The 27,088-nt window shown below is 38.5% G+C and overlaps 1 long non-coding RNA gene across 14 annotated transcripts in view; it reads right to left on the minus strand.

Moving 5' to 3' along the window:
• Nucleotides 1-27,088, minus strand: part of LOC105087743 (uncharacterized) — a 92,499-nt gene that overhangs the window by 64,262 nt on the left and 1,149 nt on the right. For 5 of the 14 annotated variants that reach the window (XR_010384733.1, XR_010384739.1, XR_010384741.1 and 2 more), the window contains exons 2-5: nt 6,596-6,714; nt 2,418-2,739; nt 1,318-1,443; nt 253-400 (exon numbers count right to left, since the gene is read on the minus strand). This is a non-coding gene — a long non-coding RNA (uncharacterized LOC105087743). Of the gene's footprint in view, nt 1-252; nt 401-1,317; nt 1,444-2,417; nt 2,740-6,595; nt 6,715-21,547; nt 21,655-27,088 lie in introns of all 14 variants that reach the window. The other 9 variants (XR_010384734.1, XR_010384729.1, XR_010384737.1 and 6 more) reach the window with 9 other exon arrangements.

A 27,088-nucleotide genomic window follows, 5' to 3' on the forward strand; every position in this document is an offset into this window, starting at 1 on the left:
AATGCACCTACTGTCCCTCAGGAAGCTTTCACCAAACTCACATTAATGGAACTAACCCTTCTTGTACTCCGACAGCAATCTCCTTACACATGATTATAATGCAAAACAGGTTTATTTGCATGCCAACACTGAGGATTAGGATTCTAGATGAAAAGGAAAGCAGTCTTCTGTTAAATGGAGACGATCAAGATTCTGGGCTTGGGACCTGCTGGGTGGGAAGACGTGCTGTGTTGCCTTCAGGTGTCTCTTTACCTGATGCTTCAGATGCCACAGCAGCCTTTTCATCCTGTCCTTCATTCTTTGCCATCTTCTCTAATTCCTCCTGATAGCCAAGCTGGTATTCCAGATAGCTTATGTTCCTGATCTGTTCATCCAGGAACTTCTTCATGAAACGTGCGAGCTACAGAAATAAAATGGGGGTCAACTCACTAAGGACTTTGTCTGCAATGGGAGGCAATCTAAGATCTTGCTACCCAAATTATAGCTAATGGGCCAGCAGTCCTAGGAGCTTGTCAGAAATGCATTATATTGAATCCCTTCCAGACCTACCAAATCAGCATCTGCATTTTAAAAAGGGACTAGGTGATTCATATGCATATTGAAGTTCAAAGAGCACCCACCTATGACATTCAGGACCTCCAGATGAATACAGATAGCCACCTTCAATGAATATGAGTGTTAAGGCATCTCATCAAAAATGCAGATTAATTTAAGTAATAAGCTACTACAGCAATGGTTTTCTACTCTATTTGAATAATGTGTAAATCTTGAGTAGGCTCCCAGACCCCATTCCCAGGGATTTAGATTAAAGTAGTCTGGTGTAGGGCTCCCATTTGATCCTTTTCAGAGTTCCTCAGAGAGTCCAATGAGCATCTAGGTTAGTAACTTTTCTACGAGGGCCTTTTCTTCATTTTGACTTCCAGAGAAGCTAGGTTGGTGAAAAATAAGTTACCACTGCAAGGGAGAGTGCTCACCATTAACCAGGAAGACTTCAGAGGAGTCTACACAATAGGTCACCTTAAACATTCACTTTTGTAGGGGCAATCTAAGACAGCAGATCTCAAGGCTGTGCTTCTTTAAATATCCAGAGTCCATTATTCCTGAGAAGTCTTATTCATCATGTTCTGCATTGCATTCCTCCTTACCAGGGTACCTACTCCTCCCACCTCCCACCTACTCCCAGAAATAAGTTCATGTACTTCTTTGGAGGAAAATAAACACATTAGATAATCCACTGTCTTAGGCTCATCTCTCAGAAGCAAGTCATTATCTAGAAGGGAAAGATGACAGTGCTTTCAGAACCAGCTTACTACTTACACTGGCTTGTTTCTTCCGAGAAGCCAAGGCCTTCAGGTCTTGCAGAAGGCTGCTTAACGTATTCTCCAACTGCAGGGCAGACTCGATAGCTTTTTTGCCAGTTCCCCAGTTTTCTATATCCAGCCTCTGTTGGAGAGGAACAGGGGAGTCACTATCCTACCTGAGGCATAGCTTGGTTACTTCCTACTTCCTGGGTAGAATTAGAACTAGGTTCGCAGAGGCCAATAGTTCCCACACTTTGTGACACAACAGACTCAGCAGAGCACCTTAAATACTGATGTCTGGCTTTCAACTGCAGACATTCTGACTTAATTAGTAAGGAGGGGCAGGAGTTTTAAAAGCTCTCCAGGTGGCTTTAATGTTGTACAAAGCCCGGGTACCACCAGCACAGCTGTATGCACTATGCCTTTAGCTCTGGGACTTCATTAGCTTTGGACGGTGTTGAGTTCTGTACCACCAGATATTTAGTTTGCTTTATAGACCTTGAGTTAAAAGAACCCCTCAGGTAGGTAGGAATGTTTCTAAATGTAATCCCCCCAACTAAGGTTCACATTGTTTCTTTCGAGTGTCTGTTCTAGTGAAAAAAATTTTGTTTTACTACATTGAAGAGACAGCTATATTAAGCACCCCAGTGTGCCTCTGAATTAGACTTAAGGTCTAACAGAGGATGCTAACAGCTCTAGGAAGAGACCATTAGAGTAATGAGTCTCAAACTGTACAGAGGATTAGAATCACCTGGAGAGCTTGTAAACTACGGATCGTTGTGCCCCAGCCTTAGAGAATCTGATTCAGTTTATCAGAGTGGGGTCCCTGAATTTGCATTTCTAATGAATTCCCAGGTGCTGCTGGTGCTGCTAGTCCAGAGACCACACTTTGAATGGCTCATTGAGAAAAGCCAAACAAGCATTTAGAGACTAAAATTTACTCAAAATGATATGAAGAGGCTACAGAGAAGACACATGCTTACCTTCAAGGTCAGTTGCTATAATACTCATGTAGGAACATGAGTAACCTAACAAGTTAGGTAGCATCTCATAATTTAGTTCTCTAGACCCAGTAAAGGCCCCACGGAGATCACCGGAACAAAGTTACATAGTCACCTTAATCACCGGAAGGCAGACTTTACACTTATATTTTTTTAGATATCTTATGAACTGCTTCGCATGTTCCCTCTTCACCTCAGCTTGGTCTTCGAAGAATGTGAGAAAAGCAGGTGTTTCTTTGTCTTCAGTGTAATAACAGGTCTGGGACAGGGAGAAGAATGGGGAGAGACTGGAGGTGAGAGAAGCTGATTTTCAAGACTGTAATCTCACACAAACTCACTTTGCTGTCTCTGTGGTTGTCTGAAAGAGGCCTTCTGTGTTCAGTCCAGAGTCCTTGGTTTGTTCTTTGACTTCCAGAAGGCCCCAGTTGCCTCCCAGGCTACCTCAAAGAGAAACCATCCAGATTGTGATATGCTGGTGCCCAATATTTGCCTATTAGGCCTCTTTAAGGGTCAGATTTGAGAACCCTACATGGTAGCCCTATGTCCAGTAATCATGCAGACAATTGGCGGAAGTCCAGCATGAATTGACATTTTAAAGTTAATCTATTTCACTAATCCTAACACGTCTACATTGGCTCTAAAATAGCAGATGGTTGAAAAATTATTTATACCAGTGTCTGATGTGCATAAAAGCTTTGGGAATCCTCTGAAAAGAACTGCAGTTCTCCCAATATAAGCCCATAGTTTGCAACCCCAACTCTAAATCACTAGGCCACAGAGCAGCAAAGTCTCAGCCACTAAATTGTTTTTTCAAGTAGTATCAAACCACAAATATGGCCGTCACCACAATTAGTAAGGATATAGAAGATACATTATCCAGATTAGCGCCAAAACATTCCTCATAGTGGCTCAAGGAACTATACTGACCATAGATACATAAGCATCACTGACATTCAGCTCATAAGATGCTACTTGATTAAGAGCAACCCTACATTCTTCAGGGAGAAGGCCCTCTGCCTTGGATTCCATCTCAGCTTCAGGAAAAACCAGGCATAAAAAGTGGTACCCATTCAGGTAAGAGACTTCTTAAATACTAGCAGGCATATAGCCAGCCAACTTCTATCCAGCTGAAAACAAGAGAAAATTCCACGCAGCTGAGATGAACAGTTACTAGCCTACTAATGAGGACATGGTTTCTGAATGATAGAACCAATCTGACCAGAGGAAAAGATGCAAAAAAAAGTCAATCCTAGCCAGCCATGGGGTGTCCCGTGAACATACCCCAGAATGTTTAGCACTCTCCCTTGTGTTCTCTCTGACTGTGATTTGAGAAGGCTGATATACTTCCTGAATAGAGAACATCAACAGAGTAGGTGCATTACCTTTAATTTTTTTTTTTTTCCCAAAATGTACTTAGGTCCTATGGAGAGTCTAAGACTGACTAAAATACATTTTTTGCCTATAAGGGACATATCCTCCACCCCATAAGGCCTCAACACATGTAACTGATCTTAAGAGAGGATATGATGGGGGTTCTGACGTGTCAAATGCATATTTAGATGAAGGAATTAGGGCAGAGTTCATTGATCAGCTGGCATTTGAAATTGGCCTTGGAAGGCAGGTAAGAAGGTATTGACATGGAAATGGAAGAGGGGCGTTTCTCCTGGCGAACAGGCACACCAGGCTGTAGGGACAAGACAGAAGACTGGTTTCTCCAAACTGCAGTGAGACTGCTCCATCTGGGAACCTTTTGGTTTTTTCTTTCAAACTGTTTCCCAAAAGTCTCCACCTGCCCCCCAACATACACCTCCTTATGACTCCTTTGAGGGTAGAGATTGTGTTACTTATTTTGGTATCCGCATAGCCCATAATGGAGTGTTCTGTAAATAACAGGTACTGAATCAACATTTGTTAAATAAAAATATTTTTCACGTGGAGAGCAGTGTGTAAGATTTCTCACAGTCTGATGGGTTCTTAGTTTGAGCCTAAGCCATGGCAGGTTGAACTGAAAGAAAAGTTGCAGGTCACTGAAAGTCTATCTCTGTGAGGAGAGAGGGAGCTCCTGAGGGAGAGCTCATCCCTCAAGAAGGAGCCATACATTTGAAGTGTGGCCCAGTCACAAAGACAAGGTCTTCAAAGAGAAGAAAGCATTATAAAAAGTCATTTTTGTTTCCTGACCCAACACTACTCTTGTCCCCAGTTGAATTCATGCCTTAGTCCCAGGGAGGCACTTTGAGTATGTGTTTCTCAAACTGTAATTTGTATATGAATCATCTGGGGCTCTTGTTAGAATGCAGATGCTGATACACAGGGCCTGAGAGTCTGCATTTCTCACAGTTCTGCTGTATGATGCTGGTCCATGGACCACATTTTGGGTAGTAAGGGTCCCAAGACATGGGACACAAGTGGCAGTGCTGGGGAACCCTCTAGCGGGAGAGGAGAAGGGGGTTCTTTGCTGCTACTCCACACACCACTGCACTGCTTTGGCATTTCCAGGACTTCCATGGCAGCATCCTAGAGGAGGCAGCAGTGCCAGGGAACTCAGCAACATCTAGCCCTTGTAGGTTAGAGCAGGAGAAGAGGAAAGAAGATGGTAGTTGACTAGACAGTTAACTGGGTTTACTCATAGTATGTGTAAAACACTATCTGAACTCCCAAAAGAATTTGGGGGAACTTTGCTGGAGATTAGGGTCCTATGTGAGTGGGTGGGGACAAGTGCCAATAAAATCTGGATTATTACTGTTAATATGACCCTGTCTACAAGGTGGTAAATCTAGAAGATAAAGATTTTACTTATTGGGAGATGATATGAGAGTTTAGATATTTCTGGATAAATTGTAAGATCTTTCATGTAAATATTCCATGATTCTACCATTTCATCTGGGTTGAAGTACAGAATTGGATACACATGAAGAAAATATTCCTGTTCTTGTGGGTTAAATATTATTAAAAATGTTGCTATCTAGTCACTTAAAAAAAGAGAGAGGAAAGAAACACACCATTAACGTCACTAACATTTGAGTTAGTGAGATAGACTTATAGGTAATTTTTTTCTTTTATCTATTTTCCATATTTTTCAAACTCTTATAATCATATATGTATTTTTTCATTTTGGAAAAGAAACCTAACAGATAACTTTCTAGAGAATTAGCATAATGTCTTTTCCTAATAGAAGCTCCACATACATATTTATGAACATATATTTTCTAATTAAAAAGGTAATGCATGATCATTACCAAAAAGTATTCCAAAATTACAGAAAAATATAATGTAGAACATGAAAGCCCATAGGTAACACTGACTCTTCAATGTATATTTTAAAATCTAATTTGATCCATTATACAATTATTACATTTTGTTAACCTGATGAATTAACTTTTGAATTACTGGATACGATTAGATTGGTCCATGCACTCTCTTGCATGGAATATGCTGAAAACACAAAAACACTTAAGAAAAAATTATACAGCTCTTCTCAAAAAATTTTTGAATTAATCCAAACTTTCTATCCTTACAGTGTTACTTTATCTTATCAAGCCTCTAATAATTAAGGAAGAAACAAGGGGCTCTCTTGTAAACTTAATTCTAACCAAGAAATTCTTTAAATGTAAAATATCTTTAGTAGAGCATTTATTATTATCTTTATTGTGTTCGGTGTGCATGTTTCCACTATTAGTTTACAGGCTTCATGAGGAAAGGGCCTAAATCTTAGTCATCTTTGTGTATCTCCCAGAGCATTTAATATAGTGCCCATAGAAAGCACTCAATATATTATTTTTACAACTATTTCAAAGTAAAAATGAACCTAAAAGTTTAAAGTTGTTGGTTGTCAAGGAAGAAACAATGGGCAGAGCCAGATGAATACTTTTTTACTTTGGAAAGCCGATTTCAAAAGTTCCCAAAAATCATGAGGGAGCAAGAAAGCAGGGAATTCCCTGAATCTTTAAAATGCATCTTTAAAAGAAAAGGTGTCATATAACATGATCCTGGCATTGAGTGGGTCCTGAAAACATGTTTATGGATGAAAAAGTGAGAAGTCATTTATCAAGATAGCTCAATGGTAAACCCTATAAGCCAAGCTGTTAAGAGTGATTTTGATGAAAAAGAGAGAGATGGCATCTACAGAAGTCCATGCACCAGCACACATATCCTACAGCCTCTACTTCCAGACTTAGCATGGCTAGCACATCCTCCAGACATGTTTTCTGACTTTCACAGTCTGGGTTTGGTATCCCTACCTTTGCGCTCCTTGGCCATAGTAATTCTTTCCACACCTTTGTAACGCTTGCTTACCTGTGTAAATTCTGTACTAGTTCATGAGCTCCTTAAAGGCATTTGCTGGGTCATGACTCAGTATTGGCATCATCTAGCACCGACAAGGACATAGAAGGTCGTCAATAGATATCCATTTACTATGAATGAATGAATGAATAAATGGTCAAGCATTTAAAGGGCAAAGATGGAAGACAAATACACGGTGGGGGGGTAGTGATTGGAAATATAAAAGAAATATCAGGAAATATAAACTTTCATGTATGTTGAGGTTATGCATACTTTTCTTCTTATTCTTAATTCTTATTTTTTGTTGAAGTTCAGTTGATTTATAATGTTAGTTTCAGGTGTACAGCAAAGTGATTCAGTTATACATTGCATATACGTATTTTTAAAGCTAATACCAACAAAAAAAATCTCTTGAGAAGAGAAGAACCTGGTAGGGTTAGGAGATGCAGAAGTTCTTGACTGAAAAAAGTAAGGTAAGTAAGGTAGGGAAAGAGAGACATCAATGGGACAAAAAAATGCAATGTTAGACAAGGACAGAGAAAGCAGAGCAACTAAAGTGGTAAATCAAAGAGAAACATATGTAAACAAGCCAAATCTCAAATATTAATAGAGAAATACAAGTAATAGGGCAGTAGGAAGTAGAGGGAAGCCCCCAAAGAGTAGTAGGTAATAAAAGAGTCCTAGGTAATTTACATCAGGTACACATCCAGATTTAGGTGAACTTTATACTTTGGTTGGAATAATGACATCTACAAGTGACTTAGGAAGTGCTACTGGTAATTTAAAGAATTTGGAGAGAAATGCCAAAATACAACTAAAGACTTTTATATCTTGGTAGAAAAGATGCAGAAATTTGCACTAGATGATAGTACATAATAGTTATGCCAATTGGCATCTGAAAATCAAAGCTGGCCATCTATCAGATTAGGAACAATTTAGCACAAGGCTCTGGTGACATATTACAAGGCATTACACTCTACCTTCTCTTCTTTTTCATTTATCTTTCTTAAGTCAACAATTTAGATGAATAGAGATTTACACTATAATCAAATTTACAAGTGTCACAAATCCGAAAATAGTAATTAGCATGCATAATGATAGACGAAGGTTAAATCAAATTGGTGGAAGCTAATATGATGAAATGTAGCTAACGATGAATGTAAAATCCTGTATTTCAGTTCAGTAAATCAGTAACCCGTTAATGGAGGGAGAGAGATCTTATTGAACAGTACTTATGTGAAAAAAGACTTAGATTTTTAATTGGTTAAATGTTCAACATGACCAAAGAGTTGACAGAAAAATAAATGCAATTCACTTTTTCCCTCTCAGGCAGATAAAGGCCAGTGCTAAGGAATGATGGATCTATGCAATCTCGGAGGCCACTGTGTACAGACAAGAGATGGGGAGCTTTAGCTGTTGGCCTCATTCCTCACAGTCTCCTCCTGCTTGGCCTGGAGTCACTCTTCTGGGTGTTAATGTGCATCCTTGATCTTAGACCTGCAGGTCTCAGTCACATCAGCCAGCAGCTGTTTGCTGGGCTGGTCTGTTTTCAGCTTGTGGGTGTGTTCCATGAGAATCTGCTTGTCGAGGGGAGGGCATAGCTCAGTGGTAGAGTGCATGCTTAGCATGCATGAGGTCCTGGATTCAGTCCCCAGTACCTCCATTTAAAAAAAAAAATAAAAGAAGAATCTGCCTGTTTTCAGATATGTTCCCCTTCACCTTCAGGTACAGGGTGTGGTACATGTCGAGGCCAATCTTAGATTCACTGTATCTTCTGAACACCAACACAGAATTTTCATCTAGGTTACTGTCTCAGGCATTTGAGCTTTGATAGTGCCTTTTGCATGCCTGTGTCCCTGTGCCTGCTTTTAAGACAGGCTAAGTTGTTTTTCCAGCATTGAGCCCAGGAATGGACAGTCACAGGCTTCCAAATGACCAACTCATCTTAGATCAGCTTCCAGATCCACTGCTGGTGATTTCATTGATCTCATTTGGGTCCGACCAGGTTTTCTTTTTGCTATATAGTGAAGGATGGTGGAGGTGAGCCTCTTCCGAAGCCTCAAGGCTGCAATTCAGTTTTCAATAATTCTTTTTAGTGACCAGACCACAGGAGATAACTAGTCCTATTGTAACTCTGCAGTGAGTCTTGTTTGCAGGGTCCACCCATCCAACACACACTTACCTAGCACTTCCCGAAGTACCTGATAAGTGCTACATAGTAACAAAGGTAAACAAAAACTTGAGCTTTTTGTCTAACATTTTATCATATGTATTTAATTCTGGAGCCACATTTTTGAGATATTGATAAACTGTAGCATAACTGAAAGAGAGGTTTATTTATTTCAGTATTTTTGTTGTGAAGTAATAGGATTTAGAAATGCTTAAATGTTGATGAAACGAGTGGGTAAAAATTCTTTACAACAACCCCGCAAAGCAGATGTTATTATTCCTTCTTAGGAAGGTGAAAAATACGATCTAAGAGAGGTCAAGTCACCCACCAATGGTCATACAGCTAATTAGTGGCCAAGTCTGAATTTGAACTCATCTCTGTTTGACTCCAAAAATCCAGGCTTTTTCCAATGTGCCAATAATCCCATTGTATTCAAATAAATGGTTTCTTTTCCTGATTTATTTATGTAAGAATATGAAAAAACCTATAAGGATATAAATAGTTAAAATACATTTAGTTATACTTATGGACTCTGTTATATCAAAAAAGGGAAAATACAGTAAACAAAATATAAAATTTGATAAATAACAATTGATTCTGTGTATATTTGAAATTTGTTCTTTGGTTCTTCAGATACGGAACTTTGTAAGTAATAAAGTTCCAGTCTGTAGGGTCTAATTGTTCCCTATAGGCTGGAACTTTATTATATATAATTCTAGTAAGAGTATGTGTAATTATAGCTTTCAAAATAAATATGGGTTTTGTGACTGAATAAAAAAAATCACTATATATGAACTAGGAAAATATAAATCATTTAATAGGCTTAAGGAAATAGCAATAAGTAGGCATTGTGATTTGATATGATAATGGATAGATACACAAACATATTTCACAGAAAATTAACTGCACAAAGAGTAGGAATACATTGGTATTTTAGACTGCATAGTTTCTCTGGAGACATTATCACAAGTGCCAAGATCGTGTATCTAAAGTCACTATAACAGCCACTTCCATACCTTCAATTGACAAATATTGATCTGTGGTTTACTTAAATGCATGTTTCATTGAAAAAACATAAACACTACTTTTGAATATTTCTCTTGCCTACTGAAAACAACCTGGCCATCGTCCAACAGAAGGGAAATCGTGATCTCTCAGAAAAGACTGTAGTATCTTTATTACACGAAATTAGGCTGTAATCATTTTTTTAAAACTGAGAGCAGACCATCACATGAACTTTTCTACATTGGTTTCAGAAACACACACAAACACACACCACCACCACAACCAACAGCAACAAAAAACTTCTACACCATGATCTGTAGTCTGGACAATTCTTGATCAGCATCCTGAAGTGCTAGGGCTCCTGGACTGCTGGGGAAATGCTCAGTATTTAGCATGAAGCCTTGGCTGTTTCTTAGAGGAACATGTGTTTGGTTTTGATTTCAGCTTAACGTGCTTTAGTGGCTGGAAACATGACTACTGAACTAGCAGCCAACACGAACGTGCCTTTCCGCCAGGAGATGGCTATGCAGCGATTAGGCTCAGGCGTTGGGAGAAGGGTTATGAAAGTGGGTTTCTGTAATCTGTGACATTCAAGGACTAAAATGTTGGCTGGCAATGATGGGAATATGATTTTAACCTTGTGGGGAAGAAAAGTATTTTAAAACATTCTTTAGGCCTTTAGTTTCTCCCATCCCCCTTTCCTCCAAAAAAATCTAGATTGATAGATAATATTTTTAAATTAGTTTTATTTTTTAACATTTAAAAAAATACTTATTTTTAAAATTAAAAAAAAATGTATTAGGTTTTATTTTCCTATATTTTTATTATCTTCATTCTTACAGCCTGGACCTGAATAAAAGATTTTAAATGAGTAACATTATTAGCTGTACCATGCTAACAGAACGTAGGCTTTCCCAAAGGCAGCATGGGTTTGAGTCCTGTCTTTGCCACTTTATACAAATAAGAGGTGTTTTCTAGGCACTGGGAATGTAGCAGTCGGCAAAACAGACAACAATCCCTGCCATCACAAACCATACCTAGTAGCTTTAGGACATTAACTGCACTGTAATTTAGTGTCCTCCTCAATGGGGGTTATAAAGGTACATACTTTTGGGGCATGTTTTACGTGTTAGCTGAGTTGATTCACATAAAATGTTTAGAACAGAGTTTAGCACATAAAAAGCATTTAATAAATATTAGCTATTACATTTAAGACCTTTGTTGTTACTGTTGTTAACGTGTCTTATTGTGAAGCATAACACACAGGACGATCACCAGAAGCTCCTGTTACCCAAGTCTTTTTCTCAGGCTTTGCTTTTCAGGGGAAACCAAATTTTGACACAGCCCTTCACTGACGATACACGTTCCACATATCTTCTCCCACTCTCTGGCTTGCATTTCATTCTTTTAACAGACTCTTTTGATGACAAGAAGTTCTTAATTTTAATCTAGATCAGTTTCTCAATCTTAAGTGTGTTTTGTGTACTGGTCATGAAATCCTTCACTACCCCAATATCACAAGGCTGTTCTTCTATATTTCCTTCCAAAAACTTTTTTTTAAAACTCTTATATGTAGAGTTATAGCCTATCTGGAATTGATTTCGTGTATGGCGAGTGGTAAAGAAAAGTTTCTGATTTTTACGTCAGGTAACTAGTTGATGGTGGTGGACAGAATGATGGCCCGGCAACCACGCCCAAGTCCTAACCCCTGAAACCTGAGAATATGTTACCTTCCAAGGCAAAAGAGACTTTGCAGATGTGACTCTGAGGTGAGGAGATTATCCTGGATTTTCTGAGTGGGCCCAGCCTCACCAAATGGATCCCTAAAATAGAATCTTTCCAGGCTGTGGTCAAAGCGAGACTTTTAATTAGGGAAGAAGAGTCAGAGCGATGCAACATTGCTGGCTTTCAAGATGAGGAAGGAGCCATGGGCCAGTGTTGAGTGGGGAACATGAGTGGCCTCACGAATCTGGCTAGGGCAAAGAGACAGATTCTTTCTGAGAGCCTCCAGAAAAAAGCATGGTCCTGCCAATTCTTTGATCTTATCCCAGTGAGGCCTGCCCGTGTTGAACTGTTGACCAAAAAAAAAACCAAAACAAAAAAAACTGTAAGATAATAAATTTGTATTGTTTTAAGCTGCTGAGTTTGTGGTTATTTGTTACGACAGCTACAGAAAATGAATACATTGACCCAGCACTGTTTACTGAAAAGGCCATTTTTTACCCACTTTTCTGCAGCTCCACTTTTGTCATAATTATGTGTCCACCTAGTCATTATCTGTTTCTGCATTTTCTATTCTGTTCCAGGGGTCTTTGGGTCCATTTTTTTGTGCCAGTACTGCACTCCTTTAACTTTCATAACTTTTTAATGTTTTAAAATAACTTAATAATTCTGTTTAAATAATTGTCAGTAGAACACATTTTCCCGAGATGTTCTTTAACAGTGAGCTGGCTTTCCTTACCTCTTTACATTTCAATATGAATTACATAACCACCGTGTCAATTTCAACTGTAACAAAAACTTATTGGGATCTCCCTTTCTTGCCATCTTCAGATTGATTTCATTATTATTATTATTCCTATTCCATTTAATGCTCTATTAGTTGGGCAGTTAAACTTTCAAAAAATATTTTAATGTTTATCTTAGAGATTAACATCAGCAACAAAGTCTAATATTATTTGTTGCATTTGTATACTTGTTATACATTTTGTATTTGTTACATATCTTCTTAAAAATACAAGTACATTAAAACACTCTAAATTCATATACTGCCCTTTAAAACCCACCTACCTGCTATTGTTTCATACATTTTAATTCTATATATTATCCATAGATATTACAATTATCTTACAGGGTCAATATTCTTTTATATTTATCTGTACATTTATTCTTTTCAATGTTTTTCACTCCTTCCTGCGTGTCCAGGTTTTCATATAGAAAACATCTTTTTTTCTACATGAAGAATACATTTCAGTTTTCATTTGTTTGAAAATGTCTTTATTTTGCTTCAGTGCACTCTAAAGTGATCTCTGGTGAGTCTTTCCCTTGTATAAAGCCATTTCCTTGAGTACAAATAGAACCTATGTCTTGCTTCTAACCAACAGAATATGGAAAAGTTGACAGGATGCCACTTTTTTGGTTAGAGTCTGTTATATGGCAAAAGGTGAAGAATTTTGCAAAGGTAATTAAAGTCCCTAATCAACTGACTTTAAGTTCATTAAAAGGAAGATTGTTCTGGCTGGCTCTGACCTAATCACATAAGCCACTTAAAAAAAGAGTCCAGAGGTCAGAGACTTGAAGCAGCAGACTCTCTGTAGCTAACTATGAAGAAGCAAGCTGTCATGGTGTCTCCAGTTGGTAGAAAATTAATTCTGCCAAAACCCTGAGGGAAATTAGAAGGCGATCCTTCCCTAGATGAGCCTTCAAATGAGAATACAGGCTGGGAAAAACTTGATTTCAGCCCTGTGGGGACCTTGATCTGAGCATCCAGTTAAGCTGTGCATAGACTTCTGACATACAGCAATTGAAAATGGTATTGTTTGAAGCCATTAAGTTTGTGGTAATTTGTTACACAGCAATAGAAAATCATTCACTCTCCTTTCTTGAAGGGTATTTTGCTCGATGTAGAATTCTAGATTGGCAGTATTTGTTTTTCAGAAGGCTACAGATCATTTCAGTGTGCTCTGGATGTCATTATTTGTATTACTAAGTCAGCTTCTGGTTGAATTGTTGCCCTTTTGGAGGTAATCTCACTTTTATTTGTTGTTTTTAATATTTTCTCTTTCATTTTCATCAATTTACTATTATGTGGTTAGATTAAAAAAATTTTTTTACCCTGCATGGGATTCATAAGGCTTTTGAATTCTTCTTATGTGAATTTAAATTTGTCTAAAGAATGTCTAGAACTACTAGCAATGAGAGATCACTTTGGTATAATACCAGGGATTGAGATATTATAAAACTAGGCTCTCTTAATCTCCATACTCTTATGGTTTAGCCTTTTATGAACCCAAAGTACTGGAGTATTTTCCAGGACCACTCCCCCATCCTTTGGTTGGCCCTGTTATTTAGCTTTTGTCCTCCATCCAAATGACGGTATCAAAAACTCTGCTCAACTTATTTTTCTCTTCCACAGTTGGCAGATTCCCTTATAACAAAAGTAACTAAATTGCCAGGTTCATCTATGGTTCCATTTTTATGGGTTGTTTTTTCTTTTCTTTTCTTTTCTTTTCTTTTCTTTTCTTTTCTTTTCTTTTCTTTTCTTTTTCTTTTCTTTTAAGAGTAGAGTCTCTGTTTCCTATAATCCTCTAGCTTTACCAAAAGCAAACCCACTGGCCTTCCAAGCCAACTGTTCTGGGGGCTCATCCTGCAAGATCTGTTCTGCAAATCCCCTAGGCTAGGGATCCCCAGGTGGGGCTCAGACTCCTAGCTCCTTGCGGAAAACCTCTGCAATTGTGATTATCTTTCCATTCGTGAGCTGCCTACCCAGGGGTGTGGGTCTGGAGACTATCACTTCTCTGCCCCTCTTACCCGTCTCGATGTAGAAGATCCTTTCTGCTAGTCTTCAGGTCATTCTCATCAGTAGTTGCTCTGTAGATAGTTGTAATTTTGAATTTTTCTGATTTTCTCAAAGTCTAAAACATTTGATTATGACTTTAGGTTAAATTTTCTTCTTGGTAAGCTTTAGGGAGAATCAATGAGCTTTTAAGAAGAGTTTTTTTTAGGAATCTCCATGTTAATTTATGTTAATAATATTACCATAAATATGATAATCCTATTCTCTGAACCTCAAATTTGGACACATTATCTGATAACTCAGAATGTATTTATGGGATTGTTCTGGAAAATCCAGGAACGTGGTCACAGTAACCATTAATGTCATGACACTCTAAATCAGTTCATGGTTACACACTAGGTGTGCTATTACTTCCCCCACACATTTCCATTTATGACAGTCTTCACTGCTGAGGGTGATCTGGCCTTACAACCAATTAGTTGGAGATGACCCTCAACCACAAGAAAACTCTTTGCCATCTGGGTTAGGTATAGTTTGTGTGACCTCTTCATCAGTTGGCACCATGTAGAAATGATTAAGCCAGTTGGCCAGTGGGACAAAAAATTTATTTGAAATATGACAAGAACTTGTAAAGATTACTCAAACTTACTCTCTGCTACTCTTTTTTAAATTCACATAGAAGAATAGTAGACATCCAGAAGAAACTTAAGCTGAATCGCTAGTGAATCTGCACGTCGGCAGTTTTCATCTCTTCTTACATTTGACCATGGTCCTCATCCTCAAAGGATATTTATCTTCTAAGAGGGAAAAAGTAAACTAGTAACTGTTATGCTAAGTATAATGTGAAAAAAATTCTGTGAGAATGGTTAGGGTGTTCAGAAAAGGGAGTAGGTCCTTCCTAGCTGTGATGACCAGGAAAGGCCATATTGCTGGGGGTTTTGTTGTTGTTGTTTGTTTAATGTAGGTTCAGTTATTCTAACCTTTGATTCCCTCTTTTGAATTAATCAAAAATTTCAGTATTCTATCTTAATTCCTGCATCTTTAGCTGTACCTCTTTGGCTTTTTTACGTGATAGTCTAGTAATTACATTATCCATTCTGTAATTATTACAGTCTATTTAGAGATAATATTGCAATGCTTTATATGTAAAGTTAAGAACATTAAAATAACATAACCCCATATAACCCCTCCCTTATTCTTTCTGCTACTGTTGTCAAATACATACATATATATATATATATAAAACATATAGTATGTTAAAAAACAATAGAACAAGGTTATTTGTTTGTTTGTTTGTTTGTTTATTTTACGGGTCTATGACTGACTTTATTATAAGATTAGATGATAAGAAAATATTAAGGCTTTTCAGGCCAGAAAGAAATGCTTACTGTGAAGTAAAAAAAATTTTTACCTTCACAAAGAATACATAAATCAGAAAAAACAGGAATACCATATGATTCTTTAAAGTTATTTTTCTTTAAGCAGTTACATTTTTAATTAATGAAAGAAAGAGTAGTCTTTGATAGTCTAATAGTGATTAATTCTTTCAGCTTGTTTTCATCTGAAAATGTCTTTATTTTACCCTGATTTTTCAGGAATATGTTCATTGGATATAGAATAGACACAGATATATAGAAAAAGATCCTGTATTGGTAGATTTTTTTCTTTCAGGACTATATAAATCCATTGTCTTCTGGCCTTTTTTAGAAGTTAGCCATTATCTACATTATATTCCCCTTTGTATTGTACTTTATTACTGCTTTTTCCCCCAGACTTTATCTTTGGTGCTTATTATAGTCAGTTTGATGCTAATGTTTCAGTATGTGGTTTTCTTTGTATTTATCTCACTTTGTTAACTGGCATTTGCTAAGTTTCTTATAATTATGAACTGGTTTTTTGTTGTTGTTGTTGTTGTTGTTTTTAGCAAATTTGGGAAGGTTGGGGTCATTATTTCCTCAAATATTTTTTCTGTACCACTCCGTCCCCCTAGGGGCCTCCCTCCCATGACTACAAAGATATATAGATCTCTTGATATTATCCCACAGGTCACTGAGACTCTTTCCATTCTTATTTCAATCATTTTTCTCTTCTCTGTTATTCAGGTTGAATAATTTCTATTGATTTGTCTTCAAGTTCAATAACTTTTTCTGAAATCTTCAATCCGTTGTTAAGCCTGTCCATTGAATTTTTCACTTCAGATACCGAACTTTTCAGTCCTAGAATTTCCACTTGAATAATGTGGCTTCATTTCAGCTGTCCTGGATTGATTATATGCTCATTTCCAGAGATACTTTCCTTGACCAACACTATAGAATGTATTAACTAAAAATTAAAAATGTTCTCTAACCATCTAGAGACGAAAGAGGCATGAGAAACAAGCACCTCTGCTGTGAATGTCTTAGGGAAAGCAATCCTAAAAATTGTGTGGCTAAAGACAAACTACACATTTTGATTACACACTAATGAAAGTTGATCATTGTATTCCAGAATAAAAAAGAAAAAGGAAGAGGAAAAGGGAAGAAAAAAAAAATTAACAGAACCCAGAAATTAGAACAGATTCTAAAATACAGGAGGATACTTAAAGAGAAATTTAACTTGTTTCAAATTCTTATTAATTTGACCTTGGTCTATCAGAGATCCATGTCAGAGAAAACACTATGTGCCATGTGCCAGGCACTGTGCTAAACAGCTCATGTATCTAATTTCTTTTATTCACACAAATACAGAGAAATCTTTCTCATTATCTCCACCTTACAGGTGAGGAACAGAGATTCAGTGATGTAAGTTAACAACAGAAGTTGCTGAGCACAACAGTGAACCAAGTCATGTGGGCAGACATTTCCTGGACCAGGTTAAGTTGTGAGTTTGATTTTTTAAATGCAGAAACAGAAGCAAGAAAGGTTGGGTATTTTTCTCCTGTGAGTCATCAGGAAATTGCCATGTTGTTGCCTGTCTAAACTATTGATCTGCACAAACCATACCCAGTGGGGTAAAGTAGCCCTGGGTTAAACTTGTAAAGACCTGTAATGGATGTCTGATAATGCCAAGGATGATGATGACTAACGGTTGGCAGGACTGAAGGTCTTCACCACAATGCGGGACTGTAATTAAAAGTACCTTTGATTCTCTCTAGACAGATAAGCAGCTTTGCTACATTGAACAAATTCTGGGCCAGAGATTTCAAAGTTCCAAAGTTTGCACCTCTTTCTATTGGAAATCCTACTCTGGATCTAAATTAAACCTTCTTCTTGCCCCTCACACATTCCAGTTTGTCTTGTTCTTCTTGACTCACTGATCCAACTCTGAAGAAACCACTGAGAAAATCCTTTCCAAACTCTATCCTCTACCATGAATTTGAACAACCATCTTCAATTTTATTTCTCTGCATCTCCCAATTGCTTTTACACGCTAGTCAAATAATTACTAACTCTCTGGGGCTCACTTTTGCCCTCTGTAAAATGGAAGAATTGGTTTAATCATGACTTTCAGATTTTGCTCCTCTAGGTTCCAGGCATTCGAAGAATTACCTCACATGATAGGGTGTAGGAGGTATGGCAAACAGGAGGAGCACTGCCAGCCAGAAGTTCCCTTCAATAGAAGCAGCTCTGCTTTCTGCTCTTATTTTGTTTGAATTTCTTACTAAAATTTCATTTGAAGGAATCTGATACTAAAACAAATTTGAAAACCACTGGATTAGATTCTTTCTAGCTCTAAACAGTCTAGGATAGTATCTTGTGATTCTGAAATCTTAACAGCAGAGGGAAGAGCTGTTTTATCTGCTTACATTTTGCATGTTTTGAGAGGCTTAGAAACAGATATGTTTCTAAGAAACTCAGTGACTAGATAAGTGGGTGATTTACGTATAAGACTTGGCTGAGTGCACAAGTGGGAACTGACCCTGGCAGAGGGGGATCCCAGGGATGGATTCTTTTCTTGTAAAAGCATTCACAGTCACCTCTCAGGAACTAAAGACTCACGTAGCTATTTTCCCTAGCACCGCTGACCCTGCTGATTTGATGGCAGCAGAACCATGTTGGTGAATTTAGGCAAATGAAGACAGTGTGACCTTAGCTCTCTCCTCCTCCTCCTCCACCCTCTCCCACCCCCCCGGCAGCTCCTCCCATTCTGGCTGCAGATGTGATAGAGCAGAACTGAAGTTTATTTCAGTATCTTGTAGGTCAGACACTTCAAAGCTGCCACAGTTCCTGGAAATCTACCCCAACCTCCACAGGATCACCAGTCAAGATGCAGACTGTGCCCCCCTCTCAGCTTCTGGTGCTGTGGACAGCAGTTCAGTTTTTACATAGTGAGTGCATAGCTCACAAGACTACTTGCAGGACTGGCTGCCTCAAAACCTAGGGAGGATGCCTGCTTGCTACTATGAACTCTACAGTGTATGTAAAGCATGGAACAGGGTGGGGGCAGAGTTTCATCATAAACTCAACTCTATTTTGACCTAAGAAGAAAGAATTTATAAGGTCCAAATTGTTAATACTGGAATCACTAATGTGAATAATTGTAATGCTTTCTGGAGTCCATTCCTTAGGATGGAAAAGGAAGAGCACTGTATCAACCTGAGCTCCGCCAACCATCTGCCTCCATCCTCACCCCTCATATTCTGTCCCCGGCTCTGCCTGCAGAGTGATCATCTCACGTAAGTCTGATCATGCCATCTTCTGCCTTAATGCCTTAGAAGAATTTCCACTGACTTCTGAATAAAGTACAAGCTCTCTGACAGAACATATAAAGACCAGCCTCTTTGTGCTCTATTCTCCACCCTGCAACTTCAGTTCCTGCCATTCTGCTATCACTCCAGCTGGGGGTCAGAACCTGAAGTCTTAGCCTGGCTGGGTAGAATACTGAGAATATCTCCATTTTTCTTTTTTAAACAGTCCTGTGTTTCTCAAGGGTGGTCCTCAAGTCACCCTGCAACAAAATTAATGAACGACTTTCTTAAAAAATAAGAAAGGAGTGAATCTTTATTGCCAGGAACTAGTATGTTCTGGGCTAACTCTTTTAGTCATTACAGCAATCCTAAGAGGCAGGTGTTATTTCTAACTTCATCTGATAAATAAGGAAACCATGGCCCATTGCGGTTAAATAACTATTTAAGTTCACAGGTGGCAAAGCCTGGTTTCAAACCCTAGCAATCAGGCTCCACAAGCCAGCCTCTCAACCACGCTCCCTTATAGACTCTTAACAAAATGCAGATTCACAGGCCCCTTCATAGCCTAAGGGTATACATTTTAAAGAAGATTCTGAGCTGATTCTTTCATACAGTTGTTTGAAAACCATATTACAAATTTTGTTCAAAAAGAAAATAGGAGGTGAGTGCCCTCTAGTGTATACACATGAGTCCTACACATTTGTAGGCGTTGAATCAGACCTTTTTAATCTGTTCGTTACAAAAGAGCCACATTTCAAGATGTGCAATTTAAGAACTATATTGGAATAAATTATTTCAAGGTCAATGACTTAACTAATTAACCCTATCCTAAATTTACTTTGTTACAAAAAGAATTATATAAATATTGCCAGGTAACTGTCTCTCATAAGATCTCAGCAGCTCCTGGAAATTCAATTTAGTTATTGGCAGTCTATCCCAGCATGTCTGATTACTAGGAACAGAGGCTCACGGCCTTGGTGCAAAGTAACTGATAAATCTGAAACACCAAATCCACTTTGTAAAAGTGGCAGAGTTTACCATCCTATCTATAGTGGCTTCATTATATCATTAATTGTCTTCAGCATGTTCTGCTCAACTTATTCTCAGAAGGGGATTAAACTTAGAGTCTTCTGGTTTTCTCTTATTCTTTTTAGATTAGAATTGGAAGGGAGGAGAATTCATTAACTCTTCAGTGTGATGTATATAAATCTTTGTATTATTCTGATAGGCTATTGTTTATTTCCCAACAGGACACCATCCATGTTATTTTTTTAGGTTAGACTTAACTGTCTGGAACAAAAGACCTCAAAATGTAGTGACTAAAACAAATTGAAGTTGATTCTCTCTGATATAACTATCCAGAGATAGTACACTCAACACACAGATTCCATTCTGAGTTCAAAATAGCTGCTCCACTTCCTGGCTCACATCTGTATCCCAGCCAGTGAGAAAAGGCCAGGGAAGAACACATCCATTCCTTTTAAGGACAAACCTAGAAGTGGCCCAGAGGAATAGCTGTGCTCACATCCCACTGGCCAGAGTCTGGCCATAAGCTTCAGGAGAGGGCGGGAATGGAGTCTTTAGTGAGGCAGCTGTTTGCCCCACCAAAACCTGGAGAACTATCAACAAAGGAAGAAGGGGAGAATGGACTTTCAGTGGAAAACTAGTTGTCTCTGCCACAAACCACTTTCTATATTCGGACATTTTAAATGTGATTCTCTCAGCAGCCAGTTATTCACTGAAAGTAAGCAAGGAAACAAATATCAAGTATTTCAAGAATATTGGTTAATGAAATGATAGAATTTTTACCAAGATGCTGCTAATTCAGCTGAGAACCTATTTTCTTTGCTTTATGGTCCTTCATGGTATGGATTTATAAATTATGGACCTAGACAATCAGTTCAAAAGTAAACACACGCAGTTCTTCCATTTCATGGACTTTGATATACACAAATTTCAGTTAATTACCATGTTTAGTTAAACAACACCAGTTCCCCCAAACGATTCAAATTTCAGTTACCACATTAGATAGACAGACAGATAGATATGTAGAGAGATAGATAGATAGATAGATAGATAGATAGATAGATAGATAGATAGACAGACAGACAGACAGATAGGGGTAGAGATATTTAAGTGCAAACTTTATGCTAGCTCTTCAGTCCACAGATCACCACATAAATAATAGGTGCGTATAATGTTCACTGACCAATCACAATACCCTTTCAAAATGATGATAGGTTACTGCACGTCTGTTACTCAGTTTATGCAGAGAGCAAAGTATGTAGCTATGTGGCTTCCTTGTCTACCTGTGATAAATAAACCCCATGACATTTTACAAAAATGGATAACTGAAAGAGGTAACTGGGCAACAGAGATGCAAGTACAGCAAAGAAACAAGAAGTAATAATACTATACGTAAAATTCTAATTGAATATAAATGGAACTAGGAAAGAAACAGCTGACCATGGAAATGTCATCACTGCCACCATTTGAGACACTTACTCAGCCAGAGGAATTGTATTAGTCAGGGTTCTCCAGACAAACAGAACCAACAGGATATGTGTGCATATACATAGGGAGAAACATTTTAAGGAATCGACTCACATGATTACAGAGGCTGGCAAATCCAAAATCTGCAGAGTGGACCAGCAGGCTGATGATCCAGGGGAAAGCTGATGCCGTGGTTCAAAATTTAACCAAGTATCTGGACACTATAGCCCAACCGAGTAGATACATAAAGTGAAGCACAGGTACTTAGTGAATGTGAACTTACTGACATAATGAAGAAAGTGGTTATGATAAGCTAAATAAAGATGTCCCAGAGGAAGTGATGCTGGTAAAAACAAAAACCAAAGACCAAAAACCAAAAAGCTTCACATTGAAGGAACTCTTGGACTATTTCACAACATTGAAAGCACAAAGGATAAAATATTAGATTACAAATTTATAAAGGAGCATGACAATTCACCAAGGCATAGAAAAGATACTTACTCCATATTGTAAGCAATGCAATGAGAAAAAGGCAAGCACTGTTGAAACTATTCTTGGTAAGTACAAATAAATAAAACACTTTAATTCTGAATGTTCCTAATGCTTTAAATTGCAGTGTACTAAATAAATATCAGTTTTGATATATTTTCACTTATAACTTACAGTAACTAAATCTTTACTGTTTTGACAAAATGTTTTTAAAGATCACAGAACAATCATTTTTTACACTGATTCTTAAGATTGATTTTTCTATCTTCTGTTTGTATGGTCATTTTTATGATCCCAAAGTACCATGCAAAATGGGGACTGCCTACGTGGTATTTCATTTAAAGAGATTATCTGGCAACTCAAATGGAATCTCTGTTTCTAGGAGGATAGGAGAAGGCTACTAGCTCCTTTGTGGGCTCTGAAGTTCCTAGTAAGGTGTAGGTATTTAGAAAACATTGGTTTCATTGTTTTAGTGGACAGTGCTTCTGGGTCAGATGAAGAACAGTGGAGTAATGTTAACAGCATTAGAAACAGGGTCTATGCTTGGTCTATGCCTAAACTTCCAGTTTCTGATCCATCATGTGAGGGTAGTAATGGTGTTTCCATCTTTTATGAGGTTGTTTTGAACACAGCACAAAGAAAGTGCTAAATAAGTGTCCATAGGAAGGATGAATGATCCAGAACTCAGTCTGACCAAGAATAATTACCCCACAAAGTTCTCATAACCCTTTGATAACAACTGAGGCTAGGACATTAAGGCTGCCCGGGAGCTGGTTAGGATGACGGTGAGGCCAAATATTTGGAGCAAGAAAGCCAGGTCCCTTGAAGGCACATATATTAGGACCAAAAGTGTTAAATCTTTTGCCCCAGTCCACATTCCCATTCCCCTTGACCTTTGTGCACTCAGAATGGAGGCTGAATGGTTCCATTTGGGAAAAGGAGCGGAGAAAATAAAACTTGGGCTGGCCATGAGGTCTCCTAGTAGCGCACATTCTTGCATTTTTAGGTTCTCAGTGTTCCCTCACTCCTTTCAGCAAACCAAACCAAACCAAACCAAAACCAAAACCAAAAACATGCTCAAGTCTTCCAACTCAGACAAAAGATCAATCTTATAACTGCCCACCCTGAGCTACTATTGTTCTACATATTCTTTCAATTTAGCTGCCACCTCTCTGGTTTTCTGAAGCTCTGATTCCAAGGCAGCCAGTGACTTCATAATTTCTAGTAACAAGTACTCAGCACTTACGTTCTCTGATCAGAAATTGCAGCTCTTTGCCCACTGGCTACACTCTTCTCCTTGATGCCCCCTACTCCCCCATGCTTCTGGGACATAGAACCAAAGGTCCTAAGACTTCTTGTTTCTTTTGTCCCTAAATGTGTCTGGTGCCCTGTCTTCTGACTTTGAACTCTTTACCTTTTTGTTCTAAAAGTTCGGTGGCCTTTTCATCATTCCAGCTGTGGATATCTCACAAATTCCCTCTTCTAGTCCTTACCTCTCTCCGGATCCACACTTAGATTTACACAACCCACCAGCATCTCAAGTTCAATGTGTCTGCAGTACGAGAAAGTATTATAAATGTGTTTTTCCCTTCCTTTGCATTTATTCCTCCCCATCACTTCTAGAACCAAGTCCTGGTCCTAGCTAAACAGTTAGACATGGGAGAAAAGGCCACTCTAGATAGATACAAAGAACAAAGAGAACCAACTTCTTGACTCCTAAGCTTAAAAAGGTGTTGATGAGTTTAAGTTAATAGGTTTTAAATGTGTATTTTCCAGGAGAGCATCCTAGTCCACCAGATGAGATGAATTCTCCATGCCACAAGTGGAAGCAGCTTTGCATTTCTTCTGCAAATATCACTGGTTGCAAGTGCCATGAAATTGTCATGGAGGCGGTACCCAGGGGCAATGTTACATGTCTTCTTATTTCTGTATGATAAGCCCTACTCAACAGAGCCCAATGCCCATGGTTTCTTGATTGTCTAACAGAAAACACCTGCATATATCCCAAAGCTTTGTCCCTAATATTTTGTCAAATGACCCCCACCCTTATCAGTTGACCCACGATATTCTTAAGCCTCCTAGAATGGGTGTGGAGAGCACTGTATAGTGAAGGGCTGCGTGGCCAGGAAAACCCTGTACCCAGGTAAATGGACATTTGGAGAGCTTTGGCTAAATTGGTGGAAACAACTCTTTTAAAAAACTGTCTGGATCAAAGTGATTCCCTCCTGTCCCCCCTATACTTGCTAGTTCTTCTTTATGCATTTCATATTTTTGGTAATCTTAGATCTACAGGCTCAATACCTGGAATCATCTTAAAAATTTCTCTTTAAAGTAGGCATTTATGATATTGTCTGTTCATCGTATCTCCCTTTTCTTACACATCCCACAATCACCACTCATCCTCTCCAACACTAATTACAGTGGGAGTTTCCTTGTGTTCTAACATGATCCCATCTCCTACCCCTAGCCATTTTTGACTGGTTCCAGGGTGGACATCTGAACAAAGAAGAAATAGAGTATTAGAAAGACCTAAGCTGCAAGTGAAAGAAAACCTGACAACCAGTACCTTAATTTATTTCTTCTCCTGTAACAAGAACTCTAATGGTAGGCAGCTGAGGGCTGATGTATCTGCTCAAGAATCTCATCAGGACCGAGCCATCTTCTATCTTATTGCTCTGCAAACTTTTTTCATGAGACTTTCCTAATCTTGGTCACAAAATGGTTGCTGCAGCTCCAGATATCACATGCATATTACTATAGGGAAGAATAAAGGAAGCGCTAAAGGCAGAACATAAAGGACTTAAGGGGCAGGCACCATGGATTTTTCTCTTTTATAAAACTTTTCTGGAATATTTGAGTGGTATCTATACCTCTATGAAAAGCTAGTTTTAAAATTACTCCAGTTAAAGAAAAAGCAAGTCAGCAACACAAAATTGAATTGGATATTAGGCTACATTTAGCTTTGAAAACCAATTATATGAATGATCTATGTAAATATTTGCCTCTGAAGATTCAAAAGTTTAAAATGCAAATTCTAGGACAAAATAGAGTAAAAAAAACTCAAAAATTCCACTTCTTTGCTAATCTATTATCACCCCACAACCATTCCCACTAGAAGTTCTGATAAACTGGCAGCAGTGTGCCAAGGTAAACATATCTATTTGGTAATACAGTACTTTGTTAATAATTAGCCTGACATTCTGTATCTAGCTGAAAGTAACAGAACTAAGTCATTTTATAAAATATTTCTTAAGTTTGGCTCTTAAAACTTGGGAGTTGGTGAAAATAGTACAATTTAGTAAAGGTAGTGGGAATTATGTGTGTGTGCATGGTTAGAAGGCAGTAAAGCTATCAGAAGGATGTTAGAATCCCTTCTAATTAATTTTTTAGAAAAGGGCAGACTAATATACCATCAGTAGGCTAAAGGCATTTATGTTCAACAGGGCTTTGGGGCAGAGAGGAGGAGTCAAATTCATAAGCATTCTGGAAAGCCAGTGGAGTTTGAACAATGATACTTAATATTCCTATACCTTGTCAGTTTGTACAAGGCTAGTCAAAATCTTTTTGGCTGATAGGGTCACCAGAACATAAAGCAAAGCAAGAAACTGGGTCCAAAAAGGAACAGAAACTCTACTATACACCTTGTTTTACAACTTACCGTAAACTTATGATTGGTCCCTGCTGGCTTTCTGATGCTTGAAATTGCTTGAGTAGGGGATGCCTTTTACTCCACGCTGACAAATAAGGCTTAAATACAAGTAAATTCCTTGGGGACAATTTGAACCCCTAGGAAGTGTGATTTAAACTCACACTAACCAGGCTCTTAATGTCTTTCTTAAATGTAGCATAATATGGGGAGGATAGGGAAGACACTGGAAACCAGAGGAGGAAATGAGAGAGACCATGTGCACAGAGAGGGTAAGGATGGGGGGATGGAAGCCTGGAAACTAGTACACAGCAGGCTCCAGACCAACCTATCTGACTTGGCAAATGTTCAAAACAGCTTGTGCCTGCTTATCTTTTATGAACTGTATGAGTATTCTCAGAATTGGAGCAAGATAATTAAGGGAGTTCTTAAAGAAAAATGGGCCACAGAGGTTCCTTCTCATTAATGAGGTTCATTTATCACCACCAGGCTCAGTCAAACCTTATCAAGCCTTCTACAAGAGGCAAACAAACCCTTCGTAGAGTGATTGGTCTTTTTTGCTGTTTTTTCTAATTGAGGTATAATTGGCATATACATTAGTTTTAAGCATACAACATAATGATTTGATATATGTATATATTGCAAAATGATAACTACAATATTTAGTTAATACCCATCACCATACAGTAAAAATTTTTTTCTTGTGATGAGATCTTTTAAGATCTATGCTCTTAGCAACTTCCAAATATACAATTCAGTATTGTTAACTACAGTCATCATGTTGTACATGACATCTCCATGACTTATTTATCTTATTACTGGAAGTTTGTACCTTTTGATCCCTTTTGTCCATTTTGCCCACCCCTACATCTCACTGCTTCACAGCACTTTCTTCTTGATTTTTTTCAAACACCTGGAAGTTTCTCCTGCTCAGACTGCCCTCCATTCATTCATTCTATAAACATTCAGAGCCCGTCACAAGCCAGGCTCTGTGGTGGGTTCTGGGGATAAAAAGACCCTGTTCTCAGGAAGCTCACAGCCTAGCAGGGTGGACAGACATGCTGTCTGTAGGACAAGTGTTAGCTGGGGTGAGCATGGGGCTGTGAGGTGGAGAAGATGCTAAGTCAGCCCAGGAGTGTTAGGGATGGCAATGGCGGGAGGTGAAGCCATCCTTGTTCTGAAAGGCACATGGGGCTCCCAGACCCTCCCTCTCCCTGTTGAGAGCCAAACTTTCTCCAGGTTCCTCAGTGCTGGTGTCTCCCCTGCCAAAAGACCTGCCAGGCTTCTGGCTGGGTTTGGTCCCTCTGGTGCTCAGTCAGCCCCTACATTCCTTGCAGTGGGCCATAATATAGAGCGATAGAGCTTATCTTTCCTCTCCTTTGCCAACTCAGCATCCCAGCAAGTTCCACCATGGCTAAAACTTCCTCCAAAGTAGTTTATTCACTTATTAATCCAGGACTTTACCATTCATTGAATCTGCTAGAGAGTCAAGCTTGTCCACCCAGCTAACAAGGTGCTCC

The sequence above is a fragment of the Camelus dromedarius genome, chromosome 2 (genome assembly GCF_036321535.1).
Source record: "Camelus dromedarius isolate mCamDro1 chromosome 2, mCamDro1.pat, whole genome shotgun sequence".
NCBI lineage: Eukaryota > Metazoa > Chordata > Mammalia > Artiodactyla > Camelidae > Camelus > Camelus dromedarius.